Genomic DNA, 9862 nt, shown 5'->3' with positions numbered 1-9862 from the left:
ATTTTTTATCCTTTTTTTATCATTTGACATTTATAAGAAAAGATGCTGCCTAAAAAAATAAGCTGCTTTTCATTGTACTAGAATGGTGTTTTTAAATTTTTTCCTAACTTTGGTGTTTTCTCTATTGCTGATTAGTACCAATGTCTTAAAAGTTTAAAGAACTGATAGAAATTCCAAGAATATTTATGAATTTTGGCAGGATGGATAGGAGACAATATCATATTATGATCATTAATAAATTCGTGTAACTAGTCCATCCTTAATATTTAAGTAGGAAAATAGGGTCACAAAAGTAGTGTGATCCTGAACCACACTACTGACTCAATGAGTTGCAAAAATTTTTTGCTTTAAAAAGTGTTAATATTAAGGTAAGTAGTTAAATTATGTAATGTATCCTTTATTTAAATAGTTGATTTTTTTTAATCATGTAAGTACCTCATTAAATAACTAGAAAATAGTACCTTAGGGCTCAACAAATGTTTTTTAAAACATATTAAAAGAAATTTATTCTAATAAATAATCACATTTTTAGAAAAAGATTCTCCTATATGTTTAGATTCCAAGTTATATTTCCTGTAACTACAGAGAAGAAAAATAACCTGACACTAATTTATGAAAACTTTACTCTTTAAAGTATGTTTTGTTGTGTTCTGCATCATTCAACTATAAAAAACACTAAATAAAACGCAGTTAAAGAATAAGTATTGTTAAAATTCAAAACAAAAATAAAAACAAAAATCAACAATAGTAAAAAAAAAAAACCTTTGACAATGGTGGAATTATCAACATATCTAGAATGATAAAATTGTAAATTCTTGTAAAATGTAATATAATATTCTACCTCACTATTGCTTTTCATTTTGACCTCTACATACTGAATACAGATCCAGAGAAGACCATAGACCTTTTTAAAGTTATTATTCCTTTATAATCTCTCTTGGACAACTCCAGGAATCTTATTTTACCTAGGTGTGCTTTGTACCAACATAGCTACTCTATCACGATGACAATGCTAAACACTACAATAAGTCGCCACATGCAAACTGTGTTCTAGATCTCATTTGGTTTTTACAACATTGTTAAGACATGATGTTCTTATGCCCATTTTATAAATAAATAAATTGGGTTTAGAAAGTTTCAAGGTGTTCAGCTAGTGCAGGACATGATGGGAATTTTTACTGAAACCCCTTTCGTCACAGCTGATGTTCATGAATTAATGAGTATACTTCAATTCTCCAGCATGGCCAGTGCCACAAGTGGTAAATGGATACGATGCAGTGAATAGTGAAGAGGGAATACCCAAGGAAAATTCTCATTCTTAGCAACTTAATAGAACATAAAGAGAGCAAAGCTATTACGGAGTATTCTAAACTGAAAGGTCATGAAGATCAAAGTGCAGAGAGTAAGAAGGAAGACTGAACCAATGGAAAAAAACAAGAGGAGGCCTAATTTAAGGAATCAAAAAAAAAAAAAAAAGAATTAGAGTATAAAATACAAATATAGCATGATGGGCACAAAATGGAAAAATCATGAAAAAGGTAACTTAAAGTTCAAAGAGACAATTTATTAAATAATTTTATTTTCAAAGCAATAGAGAAGTCCCATGTTATTTCTAATGGATGTGAAAGAATGATTTTAAGAAATACTGGCTTCATGGCAAGCTTAGACAATTTTAATTGTATTATCTGACAAATGTAGCCACACTTTGTGCAATGTCAAATGGGATTCTCAGGGAGCTTATAGGGCCATATAACCTGGAATCTTTCTGTAATGGTTTGAATATGAAATGTCCCTCAAAGGCACATGTGTTGAAACTGTGGTCCCCAATACGGTAAGTTTCAGTGGTGGAAACTTTAGGTTATGATTGTGTCATGAAGGTAATGACATCAGTGTATTAGTCCACTGATAACTGAATGGACTAATTGGGAGTTAGGACTTAGTTGGTAGAAGTAGGTTACTGGCAGTGTTCCTGGAAAGGGCTTTATCTTATCCCCAGATGCCATGAGTCAAGCAGCTTTCCTCCACCACACCCTTCTGCATTGATGTTTAGAGTCAGCCAATCTGGACTGAATCCTCTGCAAACATGAGTGAAAATAAATATTTTCTTCTCTAAGTTGTTCTTGCGAGGTATGTTAATGATGAAAAGCTGACTAATACACTTAAAACCTCAGGAATAACAAGTGGATAAAATTGGGCTACTTTTTAAGAAAAAAACATTATTGTCTTATTGCTTTTTCTGTCTTACATAACAACCATATCAATGGTTGTATTTTCTTATTTCTTGTTGGCTTATTTTGTTGATTTTTTTACAAGATGCAGTATTTGATCTTTGTCCTTTTTCTCTTTATTTTATGCTTTATCCTTATTATATCTTTTGTGTATTTACTTTGGCTTTATATTGGTCTTTATTTGCAAGTTTCTTGACTGAGTAATTTGAGATTTTATTTATTGTTGTTTAGTTTTTATTAGTTCAGATGTTAAGGGCCATAAACTTTCCCCTAATCATTTTTAATGCATTTGTATGATTCTAATACATAATGATTCACTTATTATCATTTTTAGATATTGTATAATTTCCTTACATATCACTTTTCACCAGAGTAGTTTAATGGAATGTCTTTAAATACATAGATGGAAGCATTTTTTTCTCTTTGTGGACAAAGAGTATTTTTAATGCATTATTTATACATAATATTTAGGTTCATTTTGACATAATTATAAACAGTGGATTTTAATTTCCTCCATTTACATACCTGTTATTTCTCTTTCCCTCCCCCACCCCCATTTTTTGTCCTTCCTTGGTTCTGCTCATCTTCCTTCTATTAATTTATTAATTTTTAATAAGTGCTTTATAGATGTACATAAAGGTATAATTCACTGTGGTGTATTTATACATGCACATAGTATGATTTTGCCAAATTCATCCTGTGTTTCCTCCTGTTTCCTTTCTCTCCTCCCTCCTGTTCAATCCTTTTCTACTCCACTTATATTCCCTCTATTATATCTGCCCCCTTTTTCTCCTTACTTTGTTCTAGCTTTCACATATAAGAAAAAAAAATTCCCCCTTGATTTTCTTATTCTGACTTATTTCACTTAACATGATGCTGTCTAGTTCCAGTCATATACTGGTAAATATCATATTATTATTCTTTTTATGGCTGAGTAAAATTCCAATGTTTGCACATACCACATTTTCTTAATCCATTTATCTGTTGATTGGCACCTGGGCTTGTTGTATAACTTGGCTATTGTGAGTTGTGCTGTTATAAATATTGATGTACTTATATGACTATAATATGCTAAAATTAGTTATTTTGAATAAATACCGAGGAGTGGATTATCCAGGTCATACTGTGGTTCCATTCCTAGTTTCATGTGGAATCTCCATACTGTTTTCCAGAATACTTGTGCTAATTTGTAGTCTCACCACACATCCTCTTTATAAATTCTTTGTGTATTCTGGGTAATAATCCCCTATTAGAAGTGTAGCTGGCAAAGAGTTTCTCCTATTCTGTAGGCCCTTTGTTCACGTTCTTAATTCTTTTCTTTGCTATGCAGAAGTTTTAAATTTGATGTCATCCACCTACTGATTCTTGGTTTTCTTTTTTGAGCTTTAGGGTGTCTTATTTTTCCAAATGAATTTCATGATTGCTTGCTCTATTTCTATGAGGTATGTCATTGGGATTTTAATTGGAATTGCATTGAATCTGTGTAACACTTTTGGTGGTATGGCCATTTTGACAATATTAATTCTGCCTATCCAAGAACATGGGAGATCTTTCCATCTTCTAAGGTTTTCTTTAATTTCTTTCTCTAGTGTTCTGTAGTTCTCAGTGTAGAGGTCTTTCACCTCTTTTGTTAGATTGATTCCCAAATATATTTTTTTTTCCTGAGGTTATTGTGAATGGGATCATTTTCCTAACTCTCTTTCTGAGGATTCATCACTTATGTATAAAAATGCATTAGATTTATGAGAATTGATCTTATATCCTGCTACTTTATTGAATTCATTTATGAGTTCTAGAAGTTTTCTGGTGGAATTTTTCGGCTCCTCTAAATATAGAATCATGTCATTGGCAAACAAGGATTTGAGTTCTTCTTTTCCTATTCATACCCCTTTAATTTCTTTGGTCTGCCTAATTGCTCTGGCTAGAATTTCAAGAACAATGTTGAATAGAAGTGATGAAAGAGGGCATCCCTGCCTGGTTCCAGTTTTTAGGGGGATGCTTTCAGTTTTTCTCCATCTAGAATGATATTGGCCATAGGCTAACCATAGATTGTTTTTACAATGTTGAGGAATATTCCTACTATTCCTACTTTTTCTCTAGATTTTTGAGCATGAAAGAGTGCTGTATTTTATCAAGTGCTTTTTCTGCACCTTTTGAAATAATCATGTGATTCTTAACTTTGAGTCTGTTGATATGGTGAATTACATTTATTGATTTCCGGATGTTGAACCAACCTTGCTTCCTTGGGATAAAACCCACTTGATCATGGTGCACTATCTTTTTAATATGTTTTTGTATGTGATTTGCTAAAATTTGGTAAGAATTATTACATCTATGTTCATTAGGGATATTGGTCTGAAATTTTCTTTCCTACATGTGTCTGTCTGGTTTTGGTATCAGGGTGATATTAGCTTCATATAATGAGTTTGGAAGGGGTCCCCCCTCTTCTATTTCATGGAATACTTTGAGGGGTATTGGATTGAGCTCTTCTTTAAAGGTCCTGTAGAACTCAGCTGAGAATTCATCTGTCCGGACTTTTCTTTGTTGGTAGGCTTTTGATGACTTCTTCTATTTCATTACTTGAAATTGATCTATTTAAATTGTGTATGTCCTCCTGGTTCAGTTTAGGCAATTCATATGTCCCTAGAAACCTGTTGATGTCTTCGAGATTTTTATTGTTGGATTATAGATTTTCAAAATAGCTTCTAAATATGTTTTGTATTTCAATGGTGTCTGTCATATTTCCTTTTTCATCCTCAATTTAAGTAACTTGAGTTTTCTTTCCTCTTCTGTTTGTTAGAGTGGCTAAGGGTTCATGAATCTTGTTTATTTTTTCAAAGAAACAACTTTTTATTTTGTCTATATTTTCAATTGTTTCTTTTGTTTCAATTTCATTGATTTCAGTTCTGATTTTAACTATTTCCTATATTCTACTCCTTTTGGTGTTGTTCTGTTGTTCTTTTTCTAGGGCTTTTGAGCTATAGTGTTAGGGCATTTATTTGTTTACTTATTCTTCTTTTATTAATGCACTCCATGAAATGCATTTTCCTCTTAGTACTGCTTTCATAGTGTCCCAGAGATTTTGATATGCTGTATCTTTGTTCTCCTATACTGCTAAGAATTTTTTTTTAATTTCTGCCCTAATGTCTTCTGTTATCCCTGTATCATTCAATATTGTATTATTTAATCTCCAGTGTTGGAGTAGCTTCTATTTTTTTATTCTGTCGTTTATTTCTAATTTCAATCCATTGTCATCTGATAGAATACAAGGAGTATCTGTATCTTTCTGTATTTGCTAAGAGTAGCTTTGTGGCATAATGTATGGTCTATTTTAAGAAGTATTCCTGGGCTTCTGAGAAGAAAATGTATTTGCTCATTGATGGATGGAATATTCTATATATGTCTGTTAAGTCTAAATTATTGATTGCATTATTGAGATCTATGGTTTCTTTGTTCAATTTTTGTTTAGAACATCTGTCCAGTGGTGAGAGAGGTATGTTAAAGTCACCTAGTATTATTGTGTCGAGGTGTATTTGGTTTCTGGAATTGAGAAGGATTTGTTTGACATACATGCATGAGTCATTATCTGGGGCATAAATATTTGTGATTGTTATGTGTTGCTGATTTATGCTTCCCTTAAGCAGTATGAAATGTCCTTCTTTATCCCTTCTGACTAACTTTGACTTGAAGTCCACGTTATCTGATATGAGGACGGATAGTTTGGCTTTTTTGCTGAGTCCATGTTCATGGTATGTTTTTCCCCATCCTTTCACTGTTAGTCTTTGGGTAACTTTTTCTATGAGATGAGTCCCTTGAAGGCAGCATATTGTTGGATCCATCTTTTTAATCCATTCTTCCAGTCTGTGTCTTTTGATTGATGAGTTCAGGCCATTAATATTCAGGGTTATTATTGAGATATGATTTGTATTCCATCATTTTGGCTTATTTTTGGTGTTTAACTTGACTTGGTTTCTCCATTGTTTGGCTATTCCTTTGGGGTAGTTTCTCCCTTTGCTGACTTACATCATTGTTTTTCATTTCTTCCTCATGGAATATTGTCCTGAGAATGTTCTGTAGTGCTGGCTTTCTATTTGTAAATTCTTTTAGCTTTTGTTTATCATGTAAGGATTTTATTTCATCATCAAATCTGAAGGTAAGTTTTACTGGGTATAAGATTGTTGGTTGGCATCCATTTTCTTTTAGAACTTGAAAAATGCTGTTCCAGGCCCTTCTAGCTTCTAGGGTCTGGGTTGAGAAATCTGCTGATATCTGTATTGGTTTCCCCCTGAATGTAATTAGACTTTTTTCTCTTGCAGCCTTTAAAATTCTGTCTTTATTTTGTATGTTAGGTATTTTCATTAGAATGTGACTTTTTGTGGGTCTGTTGTAATTTTGTACATTTGTTGTCCTATATGCCTCTTATACTTGATTTTCCATTTCATTCTTCAGACCTGGGAAATTTTCTGATATTATTTCACTGAATAGATTGTTCATTCCTTTGGTTTGTTTCCCTGTGCCTTCCTCAGTCCCAATAATTCTTAAATTTGTTTTTTTTTCATGATATCCCATAATTCTTGTAGATTCTGTTCATGACTTCTTTCCATCTTCTCTGTTTGATCAACTTGTTTCCAAGATTAAATATTTTGTCTTCAATGGCTGAGGTTCTGCCTTCTAGGTGTTCTATCCTATTGTTATGCTTTCTATGGACTTTTTAATTTGGTTTATTGTTTCATTCATTTCCAGAATTTCTGTTTTTTTTTTTTTTCAGAATCTCTATCTCTTAATTGAAATGATCCTTTGTTTCCTGCATTTACTTTTTTAACTGTTGATTGGTGTGCTCATTCAATGCCTGTATTTGCTCTCTTATCTCTTTATTTGTTTCTCTGATCATTTTAACTGTGTAAATTCTGAATTACCTTTTAGACATTTCTTCTGTCATGCTGTCATTGGATTTTATTGAAGTAGCATCTAGGTTTGTTTGGGACATTTTCTTCCCTTGTTTTCTCATATTGCTCATATATCACTATTGATAGTGCAGTGACCCAAAAAGTATGCTCTCCCTCTAGGAATGGTGGACCCCAGGTGGGCTATATTCCCTGCTAGTGGGCAGAGGCACCTCCAAGTGTTGACAGATGGTCAGCCACAGTGCACTAGACTCTGGGCTGGGGCTTGGCTGGTCTGGTCCCAGCTCTCTGGGTTACTTCCCTGGCAGGGATGGTCTCACCTGGTGGCTCTGTGCTGGTCAGGCCTGCCTCCCCTGCAGGGAAGTCTCTTCCTAAGTCTTTGATCCACTTTGGTTTGAGTTTTGTGTGGGGTGAGAGGGATCTAGTTCTATTCTTCTACATATGAATATCCAGTTTACCCAGCACCATTTGTTAAAAAGGCTATCTTTTCTCCAACGTGTATTTTTTGCACCTGACTGGTATCATATTACTATGAGAACACAGCTTTGTCTCTGTGTCTTCTATTCTTTCCATTGATCTTTATGTCCAATTTGATGCCAATACCATTATGTTTTTGTTACTATAGCTCTGCAGTATAATTTGAGATCAGGTGTTGTAATATCTGTAGCATTATTCTTTTGCTCAAGATTTCTTTGGCTATTATAGGTCTTTGTTTCTTCCAATAAATTTTAGGACATTTTTCTAGTTTTTTGAAGAATGCCATTGGTATTTTAACAGATATGACACTGAATCTGTACGATACTTTTTGTAATATGGCCATATTGACAATATTGATTTTGCCTATCTAAGATTATGGGAGGTATTTCCATCTTCTAAGGTTTTCTTCAATTTATTTGTTCAGTGTTCTAAGGAATTAAATCAGTGATCAAAATTCTTCCAACAAAGAAATGTACTAGACTAGATGAATTCTCAGCTGAGATCTGTCAGACCTTTAAGGAAGAATTAATACCAGTCTTCGTTAAATTAAAGGAAGGGAAGACCCCAAAATATATTCTATGAGATCAGTATAACCCTGATACCAAAACCAGATAAAGACATATGAAAGAAAGAAAACTATGGAGCAATATTCCTGATGAACATAATGCAGAAACCCTTAATAAAGTTGAGTGCAGTGGTGCACACCTGTAATACCAGCTGCTTTGTAGGCTGACATAAGAGAATCATGAGTTCAAATTCAGCCTCAGCAATTTAGTGAGACCCTAAGCAACTTAAAAAGACTCTGTCTCAAAATGAAAAAAAAAAGGGGGGGGGGGCTAAGGATGTGGCTCAGTAGTTAAGTATCCCTGTGTCCACTCCCTAGTACTCCCCCCCAAAAAAATTCACTGTACAAATAGAATTAAGGACAATTAACATACGGTAATCTCAGTAGATGCGGAAAAAAGCCTTTGATAAAATGAAGCACCCATTCATGTTAAAAACTCTGGAGAAACTAGGGATAGAAGGAACTTACCTTAATATAGTAAAGGCTATATATGACAAACCCAAAGTCCACATCATACTAAACAAAGAAAAACTGAAAATATTTCCTCTAAATTCTGGAGCATGACAAAGATGTCCATCTTCAGTATCCTATTTAATATAGTTCTTGAAACACTAGTAAGAACAATCAGGCAACAGAAGGAAATTAAAGGAATAACAATAGGAAAAGAAGTCAAATGATCTCTGTTTGCTGTTTGTATATCCAGAAGACCCAAAAAGAATTCCACCTGAAGATTTATAAAGTTGATAAATGTGTTCAGCAAAGTAGCATGCTATCAGATCAAGATTCATAAATCAATAACTTTCCTGTATTTCAACAGTGATTATGCAAACAATCAGGAAAACTATCTCATTCATGACAATCTAAAAAAAAAAAAAAAAAAAACAGTTTGGGAATGAACCTATTTATCTAACCAAGAAGAGTAAGTAGTTTTCATTTTCAATTTTATTCATTATAATCACAAATGTTGTAATATTTTTATAGTTCTTCACTTATTTGTGAATGTCTTTTTATGAACTTAAAAAAGTTACATGATATCTGGGATAGTGCATATGTTTTTCTATTTATTCCTTGTCTATTAATTATCTCATTCTGATAGTGTTGTGTTAAACTCTGTTAGTAGTTTATTCTATTTATTTTTCCTATTTTTCTTAAGTTTTCTTTAATATATATTATTGTTGTGTTATTTAGTGAACAAATTTTCCTAAATACTATATTTTCATATTGAACCATGGTTTTTATTCTTATAAAATAGCCTTCTTCTGATTATTTAATGCTTTAGGCTGGATTTTGTCCCGTTAGGTATCAGAATTTTAACCTCTGCATTCATATTGTTTCCATTTGCCTGGTAAATCTTTGGCCCCACTTTATTTTTAAACATTTTGAATAAGTACACTTTAAATTGGTCTCATATAGAACATAAAATGCTATTTAGAAAATTTAAATCATTTTTTGTCCAAAGTCTATCATATAATCTTACTGAGTATACGCTATGTGTGTTATATTTATGTGTATATGTCTACATTTGTCTGTCTACATTTTTTTTCTAAATTAGTTTTTAGAATTTAGTAAGATTAGTGTTTTTATTCTAGCAGTACAAAAAGTAACTCTGGAACATGAATCCCCTCTCTCTTTATATAGCCTCAACTATGTATCACTAGTAAATTGCATTTTTTGATTCCCATCCATTT

At 32.7% G+C, this 9862-nt stretch overlaps 1 long non-coding RNA gene across 2 annotated transcripts in view; it reads left to right on the top strand.

Moving 5' to 3' along the window:
* Window positions 1-1998: 1998 nt before the first annotated feature.
* LOC306655136 overlaps window positions 1999-9862 on the top strand; it is a 50110-nt gene continuing 42246 nt past the window's right edge. For both annotated transcript variants that reach the window (XR_013762208.1, XR_013762209.1), the window contains exon 1: window positions 1999-2127. This is a non-coding gene — a long non-coding RNA (uncharacterized lncRNA). The remainder of the gene's footprint in view (window positions 2128-9862) is intronic.

This window comes from Sciurus vulgaris (assembly GCF_902686455.1).
Source record: "Sciurus vulgaris genome assembly, chromosome: 1".
NCBI lineage: Eukaryota > Metazoa > Chordata > Mammalia > Rodentia > Sciuridae > Sciurus > Sciurus vulgaris.
Note: the sequence above shows the minus strand (reverse complement) of the source record. Positions and strands in the feature narration are given on the sequence as shown.